This window comes from Saimiri boliviensis, chromosome 18 (assembly GCF_048565385.1).
Source record: "Saimiri boliviensis isolate mSaiBol1 chromosome 18, mSaiBol1.pri, whole genome shotgun sequence".
In the NCBI taxonomy this organism is placed as follows: Eukaryota; Metazoa; Chordata; class Mammalia; order Primates; family Cebidae; genus Saimiri; species Saimiri boliviensis.
In genome coordinates this window covers 46,277,393-46,289,844 of record NC_133466.1, presented here as the reverse complement: position 1 = coordinate 46,289,844, position 12,452 = coordinate 46,277,393, and the positions used below count along the sequence as shown (strand labels likewise).

General features: G+C 43.2%; 1 long non-coding RNA gene across 1 annotated transcript; it reads left to right on the top strand.

Annotated features, from left to right (window-relative positions):
- The first annotated feature begins 5,223 nt into the window (after positions 1-5,223).
- LOC141581974 (uncharacterized) lies at positions 5,224-7,863 on the top strand. The gene is made up of 3 exons (XR_012514808.1): positions 5,224-5,467; positions 6,165-6,189; positions 7,813-7,863. It is a non-coding gene; the product is annotated as an uncharacterized LOC141581974 (long non-coding RNA).
- Positions 7,864-12,452: the final 4,589 nt, after the last annotated feature.

Sequence of the window (12,452 nt, the reverse complement as noted above, 5' to 3'; positions counted from 1 at the left end):
TCTCGAAAGGCTTAGGCAGAAGAATCGCTTGAACCCGGGAAGCCTCTTCCCGAGTTCCAGTGAGCCTAGATCATGCCACTGAACTGCAGGCTGGGCGACAGAGCAAGACTCCGTTTAAAAAAAAAAAAAAAAGAAAAAAAAAGACACTTACTAGTACTACAGCTACAGGAATAAAAGTGCATTTCCATTCCAGGACTGGATTTCCTTTTAATAGTAAAGCACATCTCAGTGCAACTTGTAGACATTTTGCTGATTGTTAAACATCAAGTAAAAAGGACCTTTTCCTGAGACAGTGTTGCCAGGTATTTTAATTGATGGATGTCAGTTCAAACTGTTTTGAATTAACCTAAAAATGAGAGAAGTAGTACAGGAAATTTCCATATACTCACCTTCCTCAGTTTTCTTTTGTGATCACATCTTAAGTGAATGTGATAACACTTGTTACAATGTTACAGCTGAACCAATAGTTATACATTCTTACTAACGAAACTCCAGAGTTAGCATCTACTTTCACTCTGTGTTGTCCTGTCTGTGGGTTTTGACAATCTCATGATGTCATTTATCTCCCTGACAAAATAGTTTTATGTCCTAAACATGACCTGTGCTGCACCTATTAATGCCTGTCTTCTGAGGACTCCTGACAACCATGGATGCTAAGTTTCTGTTCTTAACCTATCTCCTTGACAGACACCAGCCCCCTGTCCCCAACACCCAAGGTTGCCTAAGGGATTTTTTTTGGTGGAACCAACATATGGATAGTCTGTGTTTCCTAGATCACTAGAGGAAAAGTTTGGTTTCTACCAGTATTTGGGGGTATTAGGGGTGTGTGTGTGTGTGTGTGTGTTTGAGATGGAGTCTCACTCTATCGCCCAGGCTGGAGTGCAGTGGTGTGATCTTGGCTCACTGCAACCTCCTCCTCCCAGGTTTAAGCAGTTATCTCTCTTAGCTTCCCGAGTAGCTGGTATTACAGGAGTGTGCCACCATGCCTGACTAATTTGTTGTTGTTGTTGTTTTGTTTTGTTTCATTTTGTTTTTGAGATGGAGTCTCTCTTTGTTGCCAGGCTGGAGTGCAGTGGCCCAATCTCGGCTCACTGCAACCTCTGCCTCCCAGGTTTAAATGATTCTCCTGCCTCACCCTCCTGAGTAGCTGGGACTACAGGATTCTGCCACCAAGCCCCACTAATTTTTGCATTTTTAATAGAGATGAAGTTTCACCATGTTGGCCAGGATGGCCCTTGATCTCCCGACCTCGTGATCCGCCCACCTTGGCCTCCCAAAGTGCTGGGATTACAGGCATGAGCCACCACGCCTGGCCTTTTTTTGTATTTTTGGTAGAGATGTGGTTTTACCATCTTGGCCAGGCTGGTCTTGAACTCTGACCTCATGATCCACCTGTCTTAGCCTCCCAAATTGCTCAGATTTCAGGCACCCACCACCACTCCCGGAAAACCTTTTGTATTTTGAGTAGAAATGGAGTTTAACTATATTGGCCAGGCTGGTCTCGATCTCCTGACATTGTGATCTACCAACCTTGGCCTCCCAAAGTGCTGGGATTACAGGCCTGAACCACTGTGCCTGGCGTTTTTTTGTTTGTTTGTTTTTTGGTTTTTGGTTTTTTTTGACTTCCATAGACTAGATACTGAAGAAACCACTGAAACACCAACTTGGGTGCCACATTTTCAGTTAATTCCCATTAATTGCTTATTCAGTTGAAGGAAAGTTTATTCTTGGCACGGCCATCAGGTGGTATTTCGTTTGGAATATCCTAAGTTCTGAACTGGCTTGAGAGTCAAGCAGAACTCAGTCCCTTTGTGTGGTCAGTTGATCATGGAGGGGTGCTCATTGCCAGACAGCTGATGGTTCTGGGCTCTGGATGAACAGACATTTGAATTTGTTCCCCGAAAAGGCTTTGTTTGTAGGACAGTGCCGTATTTTAGCCTAGGAGTTAAAACCAAGAAACAGGAGTTTTGCTTAAAGAGTTGAGCTCTTCTCTGGACTCAGCCACCTCTTCCAGGACATTAGCCTTCCTGAAGAGCCCTTTGTGCTGGAGAATTCAGAAAGGGTGTGGTAAATGCTCCAGGTTCAGGGTCCAGGTTGTGATTTAGAGGCCTCAGGTGTTCAGGGATCTCTGTCCCCAGAAAACAAACCAAATACTTGTCCAAAATCTATCATTCATCAGTGTCGTGACTCAAGGCAGGTTGCTTCAAATCTCTTTATTTCACTTTCTTGAACTGTCAACTCTGAGTGGCAGCTCCTGCTCTGCCCATCTCTCTGGGCTGATGTGGACATCACAGGAAAGAACATAAATTTTTCACAATTTCTAAAACATGGACCCATGTCAAGAATGAAGAGAATTTTACCCTCCACTGTCCTGGAGTCCCCCAGGTGCCTTCTCTGTGTTTACCACTATCAAGGGCTTGGCTTATTCTTCCAGACACAAAATAGTTGAGCACTTTATGGCACCTAGAAAGCACTCACCTTCTTAAGGCTTTATGTCTCACCTTCTTAAGGCTTTATGTCAACGTCACTATTTTTACCCTTTTAACATAACATAGGCCATTATCAACATTTCCCCATTCAGACCAGGGAGTGGAGGCACAAAGGGGTCTATAGGACTTCCTCAGGTTTGAGCATCTTCTCAAAAGGCCTTGAGCTCAGATCTTATGTACCAGACCCTATGCTCTTGGTCACTCCAATATACTACCTTTCTGTAATGTCTCATCTCAATACAGGTATTTGCCTGCAGTTATAAGTGAAACCCGCAGTGCAAGTTCTTTCTGAAGCACAACTCAGATTCAGGGGGCTTTGCTCTGCAGAAGATGAGCAATGGGATTAAACATTTAAGCTGTGAATAAGTAAATGCTCATTTATTTGATCTTCTGCAGCAAGATATCAACAGCTATCTTTATTTAAATTCATTTCCCAGCATGTTCCATCCACGATGGGAGAGTGGATCCAGGGATCAGTGAAGAATCCACTATCCGTCACTGCAAGCCTAAGAAGGGAATTTTCTGTTGCTGGCTTCCCTGGTGTATGCACCCTAGAGTTGCACCAATGGAAGGTATAATGGAAATTCAGTCACTCAGTTCATTCATGATACGATTTCTAGATTCTTCAGTGTCTCTCATTTCAGACAATTATAAAATTGCTACACTATATTCTTTATTTTATGTGTGCAAATTTACATGTATCAAGTCAATAACTAGTGCTACAACTACAGGAGTAAAGGTGTATTTTTTTTATTCCTGATTTGGGTTTACTTTTAATAATAAAGAACACCTGAGTTCAACTTGTAGACATTTTGCTGATTGTTAAACATTAAGTAAAAAGAATGTTTTTCTGAGACAATGTTGCCAGGTTTGTAAAATAATGGATATCGCTTGAAACTCTTTTGAATTAACCTAAAAATGGAGGAAGTGGTACATAAAATTTCCATATACTCACCTTCCTCAGGTTCCTTTTTGTGATGACATCTTATGTGAGTGTGATAACACTTGTGACAATGACTATACCAATAGTGATACATTCTTATTAGTAATAGTCTAGGATTAGCATCAAGGTTCATTCTGTGTTGCCTGGTCTATGGGTTCTGACAAACTCACAATGTGCTTTGTTACCCTGGCAGAATAATTTCATATCCTAAGCATAACCAATGCTGTACCTATTAATTCCTGTCTTTTTTCCTTATGATTCCTGAAAACCATGGATGATTTTACTGCCTGCATAGGTTTCCTTTTCCAGAATTTTATAGAGGTGGAATCATAGAGTATGTACCTCCTCATGACTAACTTACTTTACTTAGCAATATACATGTAAGATCTTGTATATCTTTTTGAAACTTAACAGCTTAAAATTTGTTGTCAGTGAATAATATCTTATTGGGTTTGTCGAACAGTGTCAGTTGGTTCATTTACCTCCTGAAGACCATCTCAGCTGCTCCTTCCAATCTGGACAATTATGAATAAAGCTGCCCACATTCTTGGGCACATTTTATGATGAACATAATTTTTAAATTCAGCTGGGTAAATATGTAGAATTTTGATCACTTGCTGGTAAGACTATATTTTCCATTGTGAGAGTTAGGTAGAATTCAACCGTAAAATTGTATGGGCATGTTTTCTTAAAGTTATTACTTAGCGATTTAATTCTGTAATAAATCGAAGCCTACCCAGACTATCTATCTCTCCTTTGGGTGGTTATGGTAGTTGCTTCCTTTGAAGGCATTTGTCCATTTCATCTAAGCTAGAAAATCTGTGGGCATAGAGCAGGCATCCCCAAACTTTTTACACAGAGGGCCAGTTCACTGTCCCTCAGACCACTGGAGGGCCGCCACATACTGTGCTCCTCTCACTGACCACCAGTGAAAGAGGTGCCCCTTCCTGAAGTGCGGCGGGGGGGCCAGATAAATGGCCTCAGGGGGCCCCATGTGGCCCGTGGGCTGTAGTTTGGGGACGCCTGGCGAAGACACTTGAAACTCGCCAGTGGCCTACTTGGTTCTCTTCCAAGGGTACTGCGCTTCCTGTCAATCCTTCTGTAAACGTTTTTAATAAAGTTTCACTCCTACACTAAAAAAAAATTGCAGGCATAGATTTGTTGAACTTATTCTGTTGCTATTTTCTTAATGTTCATGGGATCATCAGGAATATTAGTTATATTATTTGTAAATTGTGTCTTCTGTCTTTTCTTTGTGATTAGCCTGGCTGGAAGTTTACCAATTATATTGATCTTTTCTAAGAAGCACCTTTTGGTTTTGTGTTCTTTTTAAATTAATTCTATTACATTGATTTCTGCAACTACTGCTATATTTTGGGGGAGGGGGGTTGCCTGGTTTACATTACACTACACTTTTTTCTCTAGTTTCCTAAGGTGGAAAGTCAGACATCTGGATATGGATTATTTTTAGTTTACTGCACAGAATTGTGAATGGCACTAATGCCACTGAAGTGTGCACTTGATTATCAAAATAATAAATATTATGTATTTTGGCCACAATAATGATTTTAAAGCCAATAAAATGGATGATAAGTGCAGGAGGAACATATGTAGATCCAGGAAAGATGAATGACATAACATTTCAAGAACAAAAAAAAAAATGGACATTTACCAGGCCTCAAAATGCACAGGGGGATGATGGGACACTGTCCTGGAATCACCAGCGCATTTGTGTGTCGCCCTGTGTGAACACTGCCTACTTCACAGTGGTGAGGGGGCCAGAGAACCAGGCCCTGATCTGTGGCTTTCCTGATGGTCTTATTTGCCTTCCCTCTTCACCAAGAATGGTGTCCCAGTGGCAGCCAAGTTTCTGTTCTTAACCTACCTCCTTCACACACACCGGCCCCCTGTCCCCAACACCCCAGGTTGCCTAAGGGATTCCTTCAGTGGAACAGACATGCTGACAGTTACTCTGTGTTTCCTAGATCACAATAAGCAGGAGCCTTCATCTGAGGCTACCCCAGGCATTCACATGGTAAGTTCTTTTGTCTAAAATGGAAATTTTGTTACTCTTGCTTTTTAAAATTTTTATTTGATTTGACATATGAAAATCTTAACAAGTACATTATAGATGACTTACAGAATTTTTTAGTGGGAAAATGTGAGGGTTCATTACCAGGTAAGAAATGACCTCAGATGACATTCTTAGATAACACCTTCAGTTAGGAACTGTATGGCAGCAAGCATTTTTTTTTTAGGGGAAATCATTCTTCTTAAATAATTGTAACTGTACAACCAAAACAGTCTTGAAACTTGCCTAAAAATCTTGTGCCTTTCCAGTATTATGTTGTAGGCTTTAATTTGCAGTCATTGCCTCAACCACTGTCTTCCATATGCTTTTCTTTTTTCCCCATATGCTTTTCTAATGCCAACAAGTAAAGAAAAGATCTATATGGTGAAACCCAATCTCTACTAAAAATAGAGAAATTAGCCAGGCATGGTGACCAGCAGCTCTCATCTCAACTACTGGGGAGGCTGAGGCACAGCAGGTTCACTCGAGCCCAGGAGTCAGAGGTTGCAGTGAGCCTAGTTTCTGACACTGCACTCCAGCGTGGGTGATAGAGTGAGACTCCACCTCAAGAAAAGAAAAGAAAAGGAAAGAAAAACCCAATGCATACAGGACACAGCATGGTCTTAACCTTATACTGTTTTTATTTCTTCTCTAAATGCAGGTGGATACAGCCACACAGACAAGCAGTACGTATTCTGGGATCACCCTGATGCTAAGGAAAAATTCTAGTGTTGAGAAAGGTGACACTTCCTTGCCCCCTTTTTCTGGAGAGCCACTCTGTTTTGAATTTCCTGCCAGAAATGAGTTTCAAGCAGTTTTGCCTTAAAAATTGTAGAATCCAGTCAAGAAATGGGACCATCTACTCTAGTGCCTGGAAGGAACAGTGCGTTTAGATAGAAGAGGGTGGTTGGTGTGCATCAGGGTTGGGAAGTATGGAGGATAGAGTCAATGCGGAGTGATTGTGACTGTCCCTGCGAGTTTGTGTGCTTTACCCAAGAAAACATGTTCTCATGTGCAAAGCACAACACAAAGATTAATATTCTAAAAACAAAACTTAATCACCACTCTATTTTTCCATAAATCAATCCATTCATTCTCCACCATAGCTGTAGCTGAAGGTGAGTTTAATATCCCCAGTCCTCATATGAAGATGATGTAGAGATGATTTTTTTTAAACTTTTGCTCACCTAAATGGAAATGGCAAAGATAAACTCGGGAATAGGTGGGAGATTGATGCTCTGGGCTGCTAGTTTGAAGTTATCACATGGCCCTGGTGTCACTTGTCAGAAGATCCTAGCATCTATGCGTGTTTGTGGAGGTATGTTGGCCTATAAAGATCTCAAGCACTGTGAATCACAGTAGAATGTTCTTAATGGTCAGGTGACCCAGAGTGTGAGTAGGTTCATTGTACAGTGGACTTTGGTGTGGTTATTAATATGAAACACACAGAGACAGCTGCCAGGTCATTGGTCTTAAGTGATGGGCTATTTCTTAGTTGCTGGTGAAAAAAGGAGAACACATAGGGACATATCCTGTTGTATTTAGTGACATCGTCATCATGAAAACTAGAAATGCTCTAATTCAATAGTACACATACCCAAGACACAGCACCCAACAAGATCTCAAGGAGAACTTTGGCTGTTAGCCTGATGCCAACCTCCTCTGCTGGATTCTACTGCACAGCTAGGTTAGAGGGGATCAGCGCCCCACCTGCTGCCACTCGTGAAGGGCTGTCCCAGTCCTGGAACCAGTGTGAGCATCAGCAGCAATGGACCCCATATCACGCCCAAGTGGTGATGAAAATAAAGGTAAAAACACAAATATCACCAGCTGAGTAGGGGTTATCTTTAAATGATAGGCTAATTGACTTACCAACTTTTGGCTTAACTTTTAAAACAAAGGGTTAATAAATACAATAGCAAATGTTGGCTAGAATTTGATATTCTATCTGAAACAAGGTAGTCCCTTATCAAGTGCAAAATCTTTCAGATGGGGCAATAGCCAGAGCAGCACCATTTGTGGATTCTAGGAGAAAATGACCCTAGAAGGGATGAAGAAGGGAGGGCAAAATAGCTTAGGTCAGATTAGAAAGGAAGAGCCCTGAGAAGCTACAGGGAAGCACAGCCTACCATGTGTGCTGTTCTGTGGCTATTTAATACTGTGGTGGCCTGGAGCTACAAACCCAAAGGCCCAGATGCCCTTTCTTTCTGCTCCTGTCCTTTCCCTCCTTCACCAACACTATGGCAGGCTGCTGAGTAGTTAATGAGCAACACCACCAAGGTGCTGATGGTCACTTTGCATCCTTCTAGGGACTGCTCTTCAGCAGGAAGACACTTCCGTGAACGCTGCAGAGGGCCAGGTAAAATGGGATATGCATGACCGGCCACAGGATGTGTCTGAGTGAAACAGTTGCTTTCTTGACTTTATCTTCTTGAATTAGAATCAGAGAATCTTATATAAGATGTGAGAATTTTACCGTATAAACTGTACGTGACTTACAGAATTTCCCTTGTTGGAGGAGTTTTGAGTGACAGTCCCTTCTTGACTGAGAATCGATTTAACAGTGGGAGAAAATGATAGCATCAACCACACACTGTGAGGTCGCAAGTTTTTGCTTTACCTCGTCTGTTTTCTTTTGCGACAAAAATCACTTAATGGCCAAGCAATGTTGTTGGAAGGAAACATCAGCCAAAAAAACCTTGTCCTTAGCATGAGTCGGTTTGCCCTGTTCTTTTTGGTTTCATTGGTTCAACACCGGTTTCCATCTTGTTTTTTAATGTCACCAAGTGCAGGAAAGTCAGGACACAGCATGGTCTGATGCTCACAGCAATTTATTTTCTGTCATTACAGGAAGCTGCAGGACTGCAGCAAGCAGGTAAGTATTGGGGAACCAATGTCATCCTGATGAGTAATCCAGAAGATGAGGAATGTGGCACTGTCTCACTGGCTTTCCTGTAGACAGGCAGCCTGAGTTGAGCTTCCTGTTGTAAATGAGGACTTAGACAGTGATGGGAGAAATGATTTTTCCAGATAAGACACAATGGCCACATTCTGCAGTCCCTGTGAGCAACTGCATTCTCTGAAGGTGGGGTGGGAACTTGTCCGTGGGGATGGCCCACATCTTTGTGAATTCATGTGGTGCCATGGTCACTGTGTCTTGGAGTGTGTGTGTTGGTTTCTGTACATACACATCCCCAGATTTGCTAGTGTTCACATTCTCCACAGGGATTCTCATCACTGTTGCAGTCTTAGTATAGGTACAGGAAAAAATCAACTTGTAAGCTTATGATGTGTGCACTTGATTGCATGCAAAGGACACTTTAATTAACCTAAAAGAAATTCTGTCAACAACAAGGCTGATTCCAAAGGCATACCAAAAGAACAGAGCTGTGTCAGGATCTCTGCCAATTTTATTTTTTTCATTCACGATTCCCTACTCTATTTGGTTTTCAAATAAACCTCACCTGTTTACAGGCCTTCCTATTTCCTCCTGGCATTGCAGTGGCTCACTCTAGCCATTTCCATTCTTCACAGGCCTTTTATACCAAAGCCCTCAGAATCAATCATCCGTGGCCCATCTTGAGCAGGGAGAGTGGGCTGGGACTCCTTTCTGTGCATTTAGACCCCGGTACAGCCTCATGCTGTGGCCAGTTCTGTTGGGAAAGTGATAAGGCAGGAGCCTGAAGGCAGGGTTAGGTTGAAATCACAACAGCGTTCTTCACTGGGGCCTGATACTGCCCAGCAGCTAACGTGGCCCAGAATAGATAGTGCCCAGGTCATGCAGAGTTTGGGCCTTTTTTCCCTCAGCCTAGTCATGGTTGCTGTGTGCTCAGCTCAGAAACACAACAATGAGAAGAGAACAAAGGAGTCTTCCCAGGGGCAGGGTGAGCAGTCACAGCCAGAGCACCACGACCTGTGGATTGCGGGTGGAAATGACTTTGAATGCGATGAAGAAGGGATGGCAAGATGGCTAAGGTCAGCTTAGAAAGGAGGAGACCTGAGAAGCTGCAGGGAAAAATAGCCTGCCCGGTGTCATGTGCTGTGTTTGAGATGGGCTCTTTCATGTTGTGGTGGCCTGGAGCTACAGACCCAAAGGCCCTGATTCCCGTTTCTGTTCCTGTCCTTTTCCTGCCACCCTCCTCCTACCCCACATCATGGCATGCCCCTGAATTGCTAATGAGCAACAACATCAAGGTGCTGACGGTCACTTTTTATCCTCCTAGGGCCTGCTCTTCAGCAGGAAGACACTTCTGGGGATGCTGCAGAGGACCAGGTATAATGGGATATGAATGTTGGGCCAGATATTGTGTCTGAGTGAAACACTTGCTTGCTTGACTTTATCTTCTCGAATTAGGATCAGAGAATCTTATATAAGATAGGAGGATTTTACTATATAAATTGTAGATGACTTACAGAATTTCCTTGGTTGGGGGAGTTTTGAGCGAGAGTCTCTTCTTGACTGAGACTTGATTTAAGAGAGTGGGAGAAAATGACAGCATCAACCACACACTGTGTGGTCTCAAGTTTTTTGCCTTAGCAAGTCTGTTTTCTTTTTGGGACAAAAATCACTTAATGGCCAAGAAACATGGTTGGAAGGAAACATCGTCCAAGAAAAACTTGTCTTTAGCATGAGTCGGTGTGCTCTGTTCTTATTTTGGATTTCTCTGATTGAACACTGGTTTCCGTCTAGTGTTTTAATGTCACCAAGTGCAGGAAAGTCAGGACACAGCATGGTCTGATGCTCACAGCAATTTATTTTCTGTCATTACAGGAAGGTGTGGGACTGCAGCAAGTGGGTAAGTATCGGGGAACTAATGTCATACTGATGAGTAATCCAGAAGATGAGGAATGTGGCACTGTCTCACTGGTTTTCCTGTAGACAGGCAGACTGAGTTGAGCTTCCTGTTGTGAATGACGAATTAGGCAGCGATGGGAGAATTGATTTTTCCAGATAAGGAACAACGGCCACATTCTGCAGTCCCTGGGAGCAACTGCATTCTCTGCAGGTGGAGTGGGATCCTGTGCACGGGGCTGGCCCAGGTTTTGAGAATTCATGCGGTGCCATGGTCACTGTGTCTCGGAGTGTGTGTGCTGGTTTCCATATATACATATCCCCAGATTTCCTAGTGTTCACATTCTCCACAGGGATTTTCATCACCATCGTAGTCTTACTATCAGCAAGGAAAAAACTTGTAAGCTTACAATGTATGCAGTTGATTGCATGCAAAGGATACTTTAATTAACCCAAAAGAAGTTCCATCAACACCCAGGCCAATTCTCAAGGTGAACCAAAAGAACAGAACTGTGTCAGGGTCTCTGCTAACTGTATTTTTTCATTTACTAATCCCTGCTGTGCTTGGTTTTCAAATAAACCTCACGTGTTTATAGGCCTTCCTATTTCCTCCTGGCATTGCAATGGCTCACTCTAGCCATTTCTGTTCTTCAAAGTCCTTTTCTACCAAAGCCCTCAGAATTGATCATCCGTAGCTCATCTTGAGTAGGGAACATGGGCCAGGGCTCCTTTCTCTGCATTTAGACCCTGGTACAGCCTCATGCTATGGCCAGTTCTGGTGGGAAACTCAGAACAGAGGAGCCTGCAGTCAGGGTTAGGGTGAAATCACCCCAGCTTTCTTCACTGAGGCCTCATACTCCCCATCAGCTAACGTGGCCCAGAATAGATTGTGCCGAGGTCATGTGGAGTTCCGGCATTTTCCACCTCAGCCGAGTTGTGGTTCCTGTGTTGTCAGCACAGAAACACAGCAACGCGAAAGGAGAACCACGTGGTGTGCACAGGGTACGAGAGGCCGGGTGAGCACTTGCCATCCTAGTAAGATGAAGGGTGGGCATGCATTTCAGGTGGGGCAAAACAAATATGGCTGTGGAACTGCAGAGGCTCTGTGAGGTCCCCGTTGAACCCACTCTTGACAAAGGTTCTTGTTTACCTCTGAAGGTGCTTGGAAAAACCAGTCAAGGCAGTGGGTTTTCTTTAAATATGAATATCAACTGAGCCAAAGTATAGCTTGAGTTCTTTTCTTGGAGTATACATTTGGTGGAAACTTATTGTATATAAATCGACTTTGATGGTTGTATGGGTGTCAGTACCTATCCTACATTTTAAAACACTGAGGCTTCTGTGATTGTAAAATGTTTTACGTTAACCTCAGAAGCCATCTCCTCATAACCCAATTCCCCTAGTCCTCTTTAATCTCTAGAATATTCTTTGCTGTTTTTTTTTTTTTTGTTGTTGTTGTTGTTATTGTTGTTTGGTACACAGTGGGCTTTCTGCTGTGAGTGATTAAAGCTTGAGATCAGAGTTAGCAACATTATGGCTCTAAAAATTCATAGACAGCTGCGCAGGTTGCTCTATGAGAGAGAGAGCAGACTACGGCCTTGGCCTGGGTCTGCCAAGAAAAATGATTTAGAGAAATAGAAGGAAGGCGTGAGGGCAGCAAAGCCATGAAGGTGGAGGGGAAACAAAGGTGCAACATTAGGAGGGTGAGTTCTACACCATCACCTGAGCACAGCCGGAATGTTCAAACCTCATCTGAAGACGGAGGTGAGATCCGACTTCATGGCAGGCCTGAATGGTGGGCATCTTCCTAAAAGCCTCAAAAGAGGAGCTACTTTGTTTCTTGTCTTCTCCATGTTTCTGTGTGTTGATGCAGGGGCACCACCAGAAATTACTGAGACAGTGAAATGGAGTGAGTTTATGAAATGTTCAACTTAGCCCAGAAATCAGCGATCAGCAGGGGTGAACTTGAGGGTTAGGCCAGACCCTTTAGGGCAGTTGCCCGGCTTGATCTCCCTGTGGTGACAAAGAATAACTTCTGGCAGTCACCTGACAGGTGGTCCTTGTGTAGCTAGATTCTTCTGCACAGCTGGGTTAGAGAGGATCAGAGGACCTTCTGCCCCTCACGAAAGGCTGTCCTAGTCCTGGAACCAGTGTGAG